General features: G+C 46.8%; 1 non-coding gene across 1 annotated transcript; it reads left to right on the forward strand.

Annotated features, from left to right (window-relative positions):
* Positions 1 to 1,237: 1,237 nt before the first annotated feature.
* On the forward strand, positions 1,238 to 1,309 carry TRNAP-GGG (transfer RNA proline (anticodon GGG)). Its single transcript has one exon. It is a non-coding gene; the product is annotated as a tRNA-Pro (tRNA).
* The last annotated feature ends 11,012 nt before the right edge of the window (positions 1,310 to 12,321 follow it).

Consider the following 12,321-nt stretch of genomic DNA (forward strand, 5'->3'; position numbering starts at 1 on the left):
ATAATGTGACCAAAATACGACAGCCTCAGTTTAGTCATTTTAGCTTCTAGGGTCAGTTCTATAACCCACTGATATTTTTTTTGGCAGTCCACGGTATCCGTAACACTCTCCTCCAACACCACATTTCAAAGGAATCTACTTTCTTCCTGTCTACTTTCTTCGCTACTGGTGGGTGGTTTTTGGGGCGGAGCCTGAGGAGGGCGGGATTTAGAGAGGGGAGGGACTTCAATGCCATAGAGTCCCATTGCCAAAGCGGCCATTTTCTCCAGGTGAACTGATCTCTATCGGCTGGAGATCAGTTGTAGTAGCAGGAGATCTCCAGCTACTACCTGGAGGTTGGCAACCCTAAGGTGAACTGCCTTCTATCAGTTGTAGTAGCAGGAGATCTCCAGCTAGTACCTGGAGATTGGCAACCCTACCACCCACAAACAAGCACAGCAGTGCTGGGACCTCTTCTTTCAATACTCGGACGTTTCCTCCGTTCCCCCCACCCCTCCCCTTAACCACAAACATTTTTACCAGCGTGACCCTTAAGAAGCTCTGGCCTTTTCCCCCCCGATGCTGAAGATATGGTTGATCTCTCTGTAATGTTATGAAATTACTCCTTTCAGGTGAGGGCAGGGCTGGGCCATTGATTGATGCTTCTCTCCAGGGTGTGTCGACTGGTTAAGCTAATAAGGGTTTGCCTTCCCCAGAGTTAGCCCCGCAGACTGCACTTGGCATCTGGTTGCAGAGGTGGAAGGGTTACCAGGCGGATGGAAGCCGCTAGGCTGGCCGCAAAGCTAGTCGGGGGGGCGAGGAAGATGGACGGGGGGCTTCTCTCGGCCCAAGACTCTCTCAGGAATGTCTTTATCGTTTTGATGCTTTGCTTCCACATTTGGACTTCAGGTAGGGTTCTTGTGTTTCCTGCTTGCTGGTGTTCAGAGGCAAGGCTGGGCTTACCGTGGGGGTGAGCTACTCAATGGCCCTGGGGGCCACAATTCTAGGGGCTCCCGCCTCAGCTATGTTATGGGGAGGGGCAATGGCTCAGTGGTAGAGCATCTGCTTGGCATGCAGAAGGTCCCAGGTTCAGTCCCTGGCATCTCCTGTTAAAGGGACCAGGCAAGTAGGTGATGTGAGAGACCTCCGCCTGAGACCCTGGAGAGCCGCTGCCGGTCTGAGTAGACAGTACTGACTTTGATGGACCGTGGGGCTGATTCAGTATGAGGCAGCTTCATGTGTTCCCTTTTGGGGAGGGGCCGTGGCTCAGTGGTGGTAGAGCATCTGCTTGGGATGCAGAAGGTCCCAGGTTCAATCCCCGGCATCTCCAGTTAAAGGGACTAGGCAAGTAGGTGATGTGAAAGACCTCTACCTGAGAACCTGGAGAGCTGCTGCCGGTCTGAGTAGACATATACTGTCTTTGATGGACCAAGGGTCTGATTCAGTATAAGGCAGCTTCATGTGTTCATGTGTACCCAGGGTTGCCAACCTCCAGGTGTGGCCTGGAGATCTCCCAGAATTGCAGCGGATCTCCAGACTCCACAGTTCAGTTCCCCTGGAGAAAATAGCCGCTTTGGAAGGTGGACTCTATGGCATTAGATCCCACTACGCTCCCTCCCCAAAACTCATCCTCCTCAGGCTCCACCCTCAAATTGCCAGGAATTTTCCAACTGGAGTTGGCAACCCTGACCAGATGTCTCCTATGGAGAGTTGCTGCCAGCACTTTTGGAGGGGTCAAATTTAGGTTGTTTTTGCACCTTGAGGGCTGGGTGAAATGCCCAGAAGGGTAGGGTGGAAGGGGCAGTGGCTCGACCACTCTCTTGGGTGTCAGACTGAAGAAATACGGCAGTGACAGCCATTAAAATTGGAAATAGCATCCTAGACTCCACTCTTAATGTGGTCTTGTTCTGCTCAGAAAGTTGGCAGGAGGAGTTATTAATTCAAGACGAGTGAATGCTCCCTCTTTTTGTCGAAGGCTTTCACGATCAGAGTTCATTGGTTCTTGTAGCTTATCAGGGCTGTGTAACCGTAGTCTAGGAATTTTCTTTCCTGATGTTTCGCCAGCAGCTGTGGCAGGCATCTTCAGAGTAGTAACACAGAGTGGATATCATTCAGAAGTACCATGTGGATTCATTGATGCAAAAATGAGCATGTTTTATGCAGAAAATTCTATGTAAGGAAATAAAAAATGATGTGGAAATAAAGAATTGCATGTTCAAATCACACAAAGGGAGAAGTGGAAGCAAAATGGGGTTTGGGGGTCTCAAAACAGCAGGGAGGAGATATTCAAAATTACCCCTAGTCAGATTCTGAACCACAGTAGTCCAGAATTCTTTACAGACCCAGCTGATGTTGGAGCAAGATTTTGATTATATCACAGGTTTTCTTGCTGATTTTGCATGTTTTCATGTTGCGGTGAGCTTGTATTATGTTCAACAGTCAGTCAATCTGATTGCATAAGGTTTTTCTTTTATCATTGACAGTTAATTAAAACAGTTGCAGAAATATAAGCTTTATTGCCTTTTAATTGCGGTTAAAAGTTGTTTGAACTAATCGTACTTGAAAAAGATAACAAGCACGTACCAGATGTATTTTTAGATGCACCTGTTTGATTATCTTACCAACAGTTAAGAGCCAATTATTTATCTAGAGGATGATCATATGTTTGAAAGGTTTAGCGCAAGATGACTGCATCAGCTGATGGGCGGAGAAGACAGCAGGCCAGGAAAGAGACCGGTGGCCCTGGCCGACCTGCGACCAGCCTTCCCAGGGTCCCCGCTCTCTTCCCCGCCATATTTTCCCCTACGCCCCTATGTATAAGGCGACCCCTGATTACTTAATTTTAGGTTTAAAAATATAGGGGGCGTCTTATACATGGGGCGTCTTATACACAGAAAAATACAGTAATAAGAGTACTTTAAGACAATAATCTGAGTTCTGGTTCACATTAAATTTTATTCAAAAATGTTTGAGAAATGCTAGATTTGGCATTTATTTTCACAGCTGTTATAAGGTTAATTTTCATATGCCTGGTTGTTGTCTTTTACCACCTCGTCTAACAAAGAGAGTTATTTCTTTTTTCAGTCAAAGATAGTAACTCTCTGATGGTTATCTGCCTGGTTTTCTGATGAGAGCTCAAAGAACAGAACTCCCAGTTAATTCATTTGTGTTATAAAAATTAAGGGTTGCAAACAACGTTTGTCTGAAAGATCCTGGAGATATCTGAGGTGAAACAGTTTAAAAAATTGATTCTCAGAGAACTAATTAGCCCAGATTCTCTAACTGCATGTGAAAGCATATTATCTCTTGACAACATGAAGTGGCATGGGATTGATCACATAGATCCATTTTGGTACCAAGGGTGCTATTCTTCAACACAAGGAAGAGATGTTCAGAGGTGGTTTTGCCATTGCTTACCTCTGCACTGCAACCCTGGACTTCCTTGGTAGTTTCCCAACCAAGTAGTAACCAGGGATGACCCTGATTCGCTTCCGAGAGTTTCGGCAGAGATCGATAGAGCGTCCGCGTTGCTTCTGAGTAAACCCGGAAACGACGTAGGCGCGTCGCGCTTGATGCACGAGCGCATCGCGCCCGGTGTGCCTGTGTGTCCCGCGCTGCTGAAAAGCTCTCGCTGACAGAGCTATGGACCTGGTAAGCCTATTCCCCTTTCAGCCCAGCAGCCACACCTGGTGGTTTGTCTTGTGATGGATCCTGGAAGTCAGAGAGAGCAGGAACCACGGGGTCTGCCAGGGTTCCGGCCTTCACAGGGTCAGCAACCATAGCATCCTTGTCCTCCGAGGAAGACTCCTCAGACCCAACCCTGATTGCACCAACCCTAGGAAACTACAATTTATTGACAAATTTGGATATCATGGTACATCAGACGTCAGCTGCTCTCCATGCAGAGCCTGAAACAAGGAACTTAAATTTCTTCAGTAGCTTGTGGTTTCGATGGGTTTCGACGAGGATTAAGAAAAAGCCACAGTTGAGAAGATCTATCAACAGCTATAAACCAGCATACCTGAATGGAACCACCGTGTTTGGAGACAATGTTGGGCGCCCATCCATCTTTGATAGGGTTGCCAACCTCCAGGGAGTGGGGGAGAAAATAGACACCACTGTACTAGTATCGGGAAATTAGGAAATCAGTACAGGAGCGAAAAACACATATAGGTGCAAAAACAGTTTATATGCTACTGTGTCTAATATAATACGCACTCATAAATACACAAAGTGAACCACACATACAATTATACCATGCACAAACATACAGAACCATCTCATGGATGGTGGTAACCAGGAACAGTTCAATTCAAAAGTGCAATGTCTCTCATAGTATACACATCAATCTTCTGTATTCGTCTCATGCAGGTAAGTAAGCAGATATACCAGATATTAAATATTCAAGGAAAAATAACTTCATGGAGGATACGGCCGTTTCAAATTCTTTGCAATTGAATTCTTCATCAGTCCTTCCTATTATAATTTACAATAATTTAAAATACAAAATTGGCTATATTTCTATATACATATAATACCTTTACAAAATTAGTTTACAAAAATAGTTTATATAATAAAATATATACAAAAAATACTTACAAGCATGTTCCTCTTATATTGCACATCTTAATAATATATTTCAAAGTGCTGGATACAGGTTAGTTCCCACGAAGGGTAACATTCACAAATGTAGCCATGTATGCAATGTGAAGCCGATTTTCTAAATACCTATCCGCTGTAAGAAGCTTCAAAGTTAACTATGTGCATCTGTGCCGTCCCGGTTGCAAGATCGACCACTCTTAAAGGCATACCACCCAATTTTTTACAGGAAGCAAGATAAGTCATTTTCCAAGTTTAATCCATATGGGGTTACTGTGTTCAGAATATGAATGAAATATTCTTTTTGCCTCAGTAATCTTTCATTGTCGTCCCTGTTATACCTCTTGGGATTTAACCGCCAGAGTACAAAGAAGCGCAAGTCATTTTCGCTATGCTGGAAACAGAGGAAATGATCAACCACCGGAGCTGAAACTACATGTGACCTGATTCTAGATCTGTGCTCTAATTCAATTGCAAAGAATATGAAACGGCCATATCCTCCATGAAGTTATTCCTCCTTGAATATTTAATATCTGGTATATCTGCTTACTTACCTGCATGAGACGAATACAGAAGATTGATGTGTATACTTTGAGAGACATTGCACTTTTGAATTGAACTGTTCCTGGTTACCACCATCCATGAGATGGTTCTGTATGTTTGTGCATGGTATAATTGTATGTGTGGTTCACTTGGGGAATTTATGAGTGTGTATTATATTAGACACAGTAGCATATAATCTGTTTTTGCACCTATATGTGTTTTTCGCTCCTGTACTGATTTCCTAACCTCCAGGTAGTAGCTGGAAATCTCTCACTATTACAACTGATCTCCAGCTGAACAGTTTTCTCAGCTGTTCTTTTTCTCTTGCTTTGCAAGAACATTAGACGAATTCAGAGAGAATTAATCTACCGATGACTATTAGCCATGACAGGCAGGTAGATCTTTGGTGAAGGAGATATGACGACTACCAATTGTGGGGGTCAGAAGGCTTTCACATTTACATGCTGCTAGTGGGTTTTCCAGTAAGCATCTGGGGGTTACTTTTGGAAAAAGGATGCTGAATGAAGTGGTCTGATCCTGCAGAGCTGTGCTTATGCCCTTTTGTTCTCAAGTTTCAAATGGTGCCTTGGAAGAAGGCTCCAATTGAAGCATGTTTAAATGATGAATTTTGTAGCTCCTCTACTTCATCTCAAATATCCCCATTTTGCTTTGGCTTCTCCCTTGTGCAAATTGAGAGTGTGAGTCTTTGGTTGTGCACCATTTTCTGTTTTCTCATGCTGAGTGTTCCCATTAAAATTAATGCTTTCCCCCCAATGTTCTTTTTTCCATTAATTGCATGTAAATGGTGTATAAATGGCATCAGACTGTTGCTAAAACATTGGGTTGGATCCAACCAGCTTTTCTGCTGGTGAAAAGAGGAGACCATAACAAAAAAGGCTATGTTGAGGATTATGGGATCCATATATACAAAAGACATAAGGGGCAGGAAATGTCAGTAAGGAAGGGGAACTGGGTAAGACTGAAGGCCAATCTATATGATATGTTTTTTTGGGGGGGGTGAGTCTAGTCCGGGTTCCCCAGAACCGACATGCTTTCCCTACAACCACCCAGCAGCTGTAGAGGATGTCATTTTAAAAATTGGTGGGAGCCCATTTCAGCTCCAAACTGCAACATGGAAACCCTTCCTGCCCTGCAACACAGTTATGAGCCGAATTAGGCACTTGCTGATTTTTAAAATGACATCCCCTACAGCTGCTGTGTGGTTGGGGGGAAAGCAAATTCAGTCCAGGTTCCCAACTCATCAGAAAAGTACAGTGTTGTTCAGGGGTCCCCCACGTGGTGTCCGTGGGCACTAAAACTCTGCTGACCCCTTTCCCGGTGCCTGCCAAGTGTTTTTAGAAAATGAATGGGGCCAACAGAGCTTCTGATTGGCCACAGGATATCTGACAGATACTGCCAGATGAGTATTTTAGCTAGCTCAATATGTAACTTGCGTGCAAGTTTCTTGTATGCAATAAAATATCTTTAAAATACAATAATTTAAGACAATATTAACTTGATTTCTTTTGCATTGAACAAATGAAAGCAGCAACTTCGTCAGCTACCGGAATAAGCACCTCCTCTTCAAGGACAGTACCAGGAGAAGGGTTGAAGACCACAACTGCAACTCAGCTGCACACTAGAGGGGAAACTTCCACTTTTCCATGGAGTAGTCAGTACCCAAGAGATGAATCTACCACAAAGAACACTCTTACTGAAAGGACGACAGCTTCAACCATACCAGGTGCTAACTCAAGTGATGTGTTTAAGACCACAACTACAACTCAATGGGGCTCCAGAGAAGAAACTCCCACTTCTCCTTTGAGTAGTCAGCATCCAACTAGTGAATCCACTACACACACCACTTCTGCAGAAAGAAGAATGACAACTTCAAATATACCGGATGCTCACTCAAGTGACGTCTTCGCAACTGCAATGCAGTCGAACACCTGGAAGGAAACTCCCACTTCTCCCACTAGTAATCCAAATCAAGCCAGTAAATCTTTTACACAGACCACTCTTGTGGAAGGAACAATGAAAGCTTCCACAGCTTTGCCAACAGAGACTCCAATAGCTATGTCAACAGAAGGAACAGCATCCACTTTCCTCCCACAGTCCAGCGTGGGAACCTCAAAAACAGAAGAGCTATCAACGTTCCCAAGAGAAACCACAGAGGCCACATCAACAGAAGGAAGGGCATCCACTTCCCCCTTAGAGACCACAGTGGGCACCTCAAGAGCAGCACAGGCATCAACGTATCCATCAGAGAACAAAAAAGCGGAGCCAACAGCAGCAGAGGCATCTACTTTCCCCTTAGAGACCACACTGGGAACCTCAGCAGCAACAGAGGCATCAACGTATCCATCAGAGACCAAACCAGCAGAGCCAAGAGCAGCAGAGGCATCTACTTTCCCCTCAGAGACCTCAGTGGGAACCTCAACAGCGGCAGGGGCAGCCACTTTCCCCATTGAGGCCATTGTGGGAACCTCAACAGCAGCAGAAGAATCAACCTATCCATCAGAGACCAAACCAACATACCCGACAGAAGCAGAGGCATCTACTATACCTTCACAGACCACAATGGGAACCTCAACAGCAGCGGAGGCATCAACTTATCCATCACAGACCAAAGTACCAGTGCCAACAGCAGCAGAGGTATCTACTTTCCCCTCAAAGACCGCACCGCAAACCTCAACAGCAGCAGAGGCATCAACGTATACATCGGAGATCAAAGTAGCAGAGCCAACAGCAGCAGAGGCAACTACTTTCCCCTCACAGACCACAAAGAGAATCTCAGCAGCAGCAGAGACAGCAACCTATCTATCAAAGACCAAAGTAGCAGAGCCAACAGCAGCAGAGGCATCTACTATTCCTTCACAGACCACAATGGGAACCTCAACTGCAGCAGAGGCATCAACTTATCCATCAGAGACCAAAGTAGCAGAGACAAGAACAGCAGATGCATCTACCTTCCCCTCACAGTCCACAGTGGGAACCACAGCAGCAGCAGAGGCATCAAGTTATTCATCACAGACTAAAGTAGCAGAGCCAACAGCAGCAGAGGCATCTACTTTCCTCTCAGAGTCCACAGTGGGAGCCTCAGCAGAAGAGGCATTAACTTATCCATCAGAGAGCAAAGTAGCAGAGTTAACAGCAGCAGAGGTATCTACTTTCCTCTCACAGGCCACAGTGGGAACCTCAACAGCAGCAGAGCTATCGACCTTTCCATCAGAGACCAAGGTAGCAGAGTCAACAGCAGCAGAGGCATCTAGTTTCCCCTCACAGACCACAGTGGGAAACTCAGCAGCTGCAGCAGAAGCATCATCTTATCCATCAGAAACCAAAGAAGCAGAAGCATCATCTTATCCATCAGAAACCAAAGTAGCAGAAGCATCTACTTTCCCCTCAGAGACTACGGTGGGAACATCAGCAGCAGCAGAGGCATCAACTGATCCATCACAGACCAAAGTAGCAGTGCCAACAGCAGCAGAGGCATCTACTTTCCCCTCACAGACCACACTGGGAACCTCAGCAGCAGCAGAGGCATCAACTTATCCATTAGAGACCAAAGGAGTAGAGCCAACAGCAGCAGAGGCATCTACTTTCCCCTCACAGACCACACTGGGAACCTCAGCAGCAGCAGAGGCATCAATTTCTCCATTAGAGACCAAACCAGCCAAACGAACAGAATGGGCGGCATCTACTATTCCTTCACAGACCACACTGGGAACAGCAGCAGAGGCATGTATTTTCCCCTCAAAGACCACATTCGGAACGTCAGCAGCAGCAGAGGATTCAACGTATCCATCACAGACCATACCAGCAGAGCAAACAGCAGAAGAGGCATCTACTTTCCCCTCAGAGACCACAGTGGGAACCTCAACAGCAGCAGAAGCATCAACAATCCCCATTGAGACCACAGTGGGAACGTCAGCAGCAACAGAGGCATCAACTTATCCATCAGAGACTAAAGAAACAGAGTCAACAGCAGCAGAGGCATCTACTTTCCCCTCACAGACCACAGTTGGAACCTCAGCAGCAGCAGAGGCATCAATCTATCCATCAGAGACCAAACCAGCAGAGCCAACAGCAGCAGACGCATCAAGTTATCCTTCAGAGACCAAAGTAGCAGAGTCAACAGCAGCAGAGGCATCAACTTATTCATCAGAGACCAAAGTAGCAGAGTCAAGAGCAGCAGAGGCATCAACCTTTCCATCAGAGACCAAAACAGGAGAGCCAACAGCAGCAGAGGCATCTACGTATCCATCGAAGACCAAAGGAGCTGAGCCGAGAACAGAAGATGTGTCTACATTCCCCTCACAGGCCACAGTGGGAACCTCAAACCCAGCAGAGGCATTGACTTTTCCATCAAAGACCAAAATAGCAGAGCCAACAGCAGCAGAGGCATCAACCTATCCATCAGAGACCACACCAGCAGAGCCAACGGCAGCAGAGGCATCTACTTTCCCCTCACAGACCATAGTTGGAACCTCAGAAGTAGCAGAGGCATCAACCTATCCATCGGAGACCAAAGTAGCACAGCCAAGAACAGCAGATGTGTCTACCTTCCCCTCACAGTCCACAGTGGGAACCTCAAAAGCAGCAGAGGCATCAACCTTTCCATCAAAGACCAAAATAGCAGAGCCAACAACAGCAGAGGCATCTACTTTCCACGAAAACACCACAATGGTAACATCAAAAGCAGCAGAGGCATCAACGTATCCATCAGAGACCAAACCAGCAGAGCCAACAGCAACAGAGGCATCAACGTATCCATCAGCGACCAAACCAGCAGAGCCAACAGTTGCAGAGGCATCTACTTTCCTCTCAGAGCCCACAGTGGGAACCTCAACAGCAGCAGAGGCATCAACCTATCCATCAGAGACCAAAGTAGCAGAGACAACAGCAGCAGAGGCATCTACTTTCCCCTCACAGAGCATAGTTGGAACCCCAACAGCAGCAGAGGCATCAACCTATCCATCAGAGACCAAACCAGCAGATCCAACAGCAGCAGAGGCATCTACTTTCCCCTCACAGACCACAGTGGGAATCTCAACAGCAGCAGAGGCATCCACGTTCCCCATTGAGACCACAGTGGGAACCTCAGCAGCAGAGGCATCAACCTATCCATCAGAAAACAAAGTAGTAGAGTCAACAGCAGCAGAGGCATCTTCCGGGACCAAAATAGCAGAGCCAACAGTTGCAGAGGCATCTACTTTCCTCTCAGAGTCCACAGTGGGAGCCTCAGCAGCAGAGGCATCAACCTTTCCATCAGGGACCAAAATAGCAGAGCCAACAGCAGCAGAGGCATCTACTTATCCATCGGAGACCAAAATAGCAAAGCCAAGAATAGCAGATGCGTCTACCTTCCCCTCAAAGTCCACAGTGGGAACCTCAGCAGAAGCAAAGGCATCAACTTATCCATCAGAGAACAAAGTAGCAGAGCCAACAGCAGCAGAGGCATCTACTTTCCCCTCAGAGACCACAGTGGGAATCTCATCAGCAGCAGAGGCATCAACCTATCCATCAGAAACCAAAGTAGTAGAGTCAACAGCAGCAGAGGCATTGACCTTTCCATCAGGGACCAAAATTGCAGAGCCAACAGCAGCAGAGGCATCTACTTATCCATCAGAGACTAAGGTAGCAGAGTCAACATCAGCAGAGGCATCACAGAGCATAGTTGGAACCTCAGAAGTAGCAGAGGCATCAACCTATCCATCAGAGACCAAACCAGCAGAGCCAACAGTTGCAGTGGCATCTACTTTCCTCTCAGAGTCCACAGTGGGAACCTCAACAGCAGCAGAGGCATCGACCTTTCCATCAGAGACCAAAACAGTACAGCCAACAGCAGCAGAGGCATCAACTTATCCATCGGAGACCAAAATAGCAGAGCCAAGAATAGCAGATGCGTCTACCTTCCCCTCAAAGTCCACAGTTGGAACCTCAGCAGTAGCAGAGGCATCAACTTATCTAACAGAGAACAAAGTAGCAGAGTCAACAGCAGCAGAGGCATCAACCTTTCCATCAGAGACCAAAGTAGCAGAGCCAACAGCAGCAGAGGCATCTACTTTCCCCTCACAGACCACAGTGGGAATCTCAACAGCAGCAGAGGCATCCACGTTCCCCATTGAGACCACAGTGGGAACCTCAGCAGCAGCAGAGGCATCAACCTATCCATCGGAGACCAAAATAGGAGAGCCAAGAGCAGCAGAGGCATCTACTTTCCCCTCACAGACCACAGTTGGAACCTCAGCAGCAGCAGAGGCATCAACCTATCCATCAGAGACCAAACCAGCAGAGCCAACAGTTGCAGAGGCATCTACGTTCCTCTCAGAGCCCACAGTGGGAACCTCAACAGCAGCAGAGGCATCAACCTATCCATCAGAGACCAAAATAGCAGAGCCAACAGCAGCAGAGGCATCTACTTATCCATCGGAGACCAAAGTAGGAGAGCCAACAGCAGCAGAGGCATCTACTTATCCATCAGAGACCAAAATAGCAGAGCCAACAGCAGCAGAGGCATCTACTTATCCATCGGAGACCAAAATAGCAGAGCCAACAGCAGCAGACGCATCAAGTTATCCTTCAGAGACCAAAGTAGCAGAGTCAACAGCAGCAGAGGCATCAACTTATTCATCAGAGACCAAAGTAGCAGAGTCAAGAGCAGCAGAGGCATCAACCTTTCCATCAGAGACCAAAACAGGAGAGCCAACAGCAGCAGAGGCATCTACGTATCCATCGGAGACCAAAGGAGCTGAGCCGAGAACAGAAGATGTGTCTACATTCCCCTCACAGGCCACAGTGGGAACCTCAGCAGCAGCAGAGGCATCTACTTATCCATCACAGAGCAAGGTAGCAGAGTCAACAGCAGCAGAGGCATCTACTTTCCCGTCACAGACCCCAGTGGGAACCTCAGAAGTATCAGAGGCATCGACCTTTCCATCAAAGACCAAAGTAGTAGAGTCAACAGCAGCAGAGGCATTGACCTTTCCATCAGGGACCAAAATAGCAGAGCCAACAGCAGCAGAGGCATCTACTTATCCATCGGAGACCAAAATAGCAGAGCCAAGAATAGCAGATGCGTCTACCTTCCCCTCACAGTCCACAGTGGGAACCTCAGCAGCAGCAGAGGCATCTACTTATCCATCACAGAGCAAGGTAGCAGAGTCAACAGCAGATGAGGCATCTACTTTCCCGTCA

This window comes from Euleptes europaea, chromosome 2 (genome assembly GCF_029931775.1).
Source record: "Euleptes europaea isolate rEulEur1 chromosome 2, rEulEur1.hap1, whole genome shotgun sequence".
NCBI lineage: Eukaryota > Metazoa > Chordata > Lepidosauria > Squamata > Sphaerodactylidae > Euleptes > Euleptes europaea.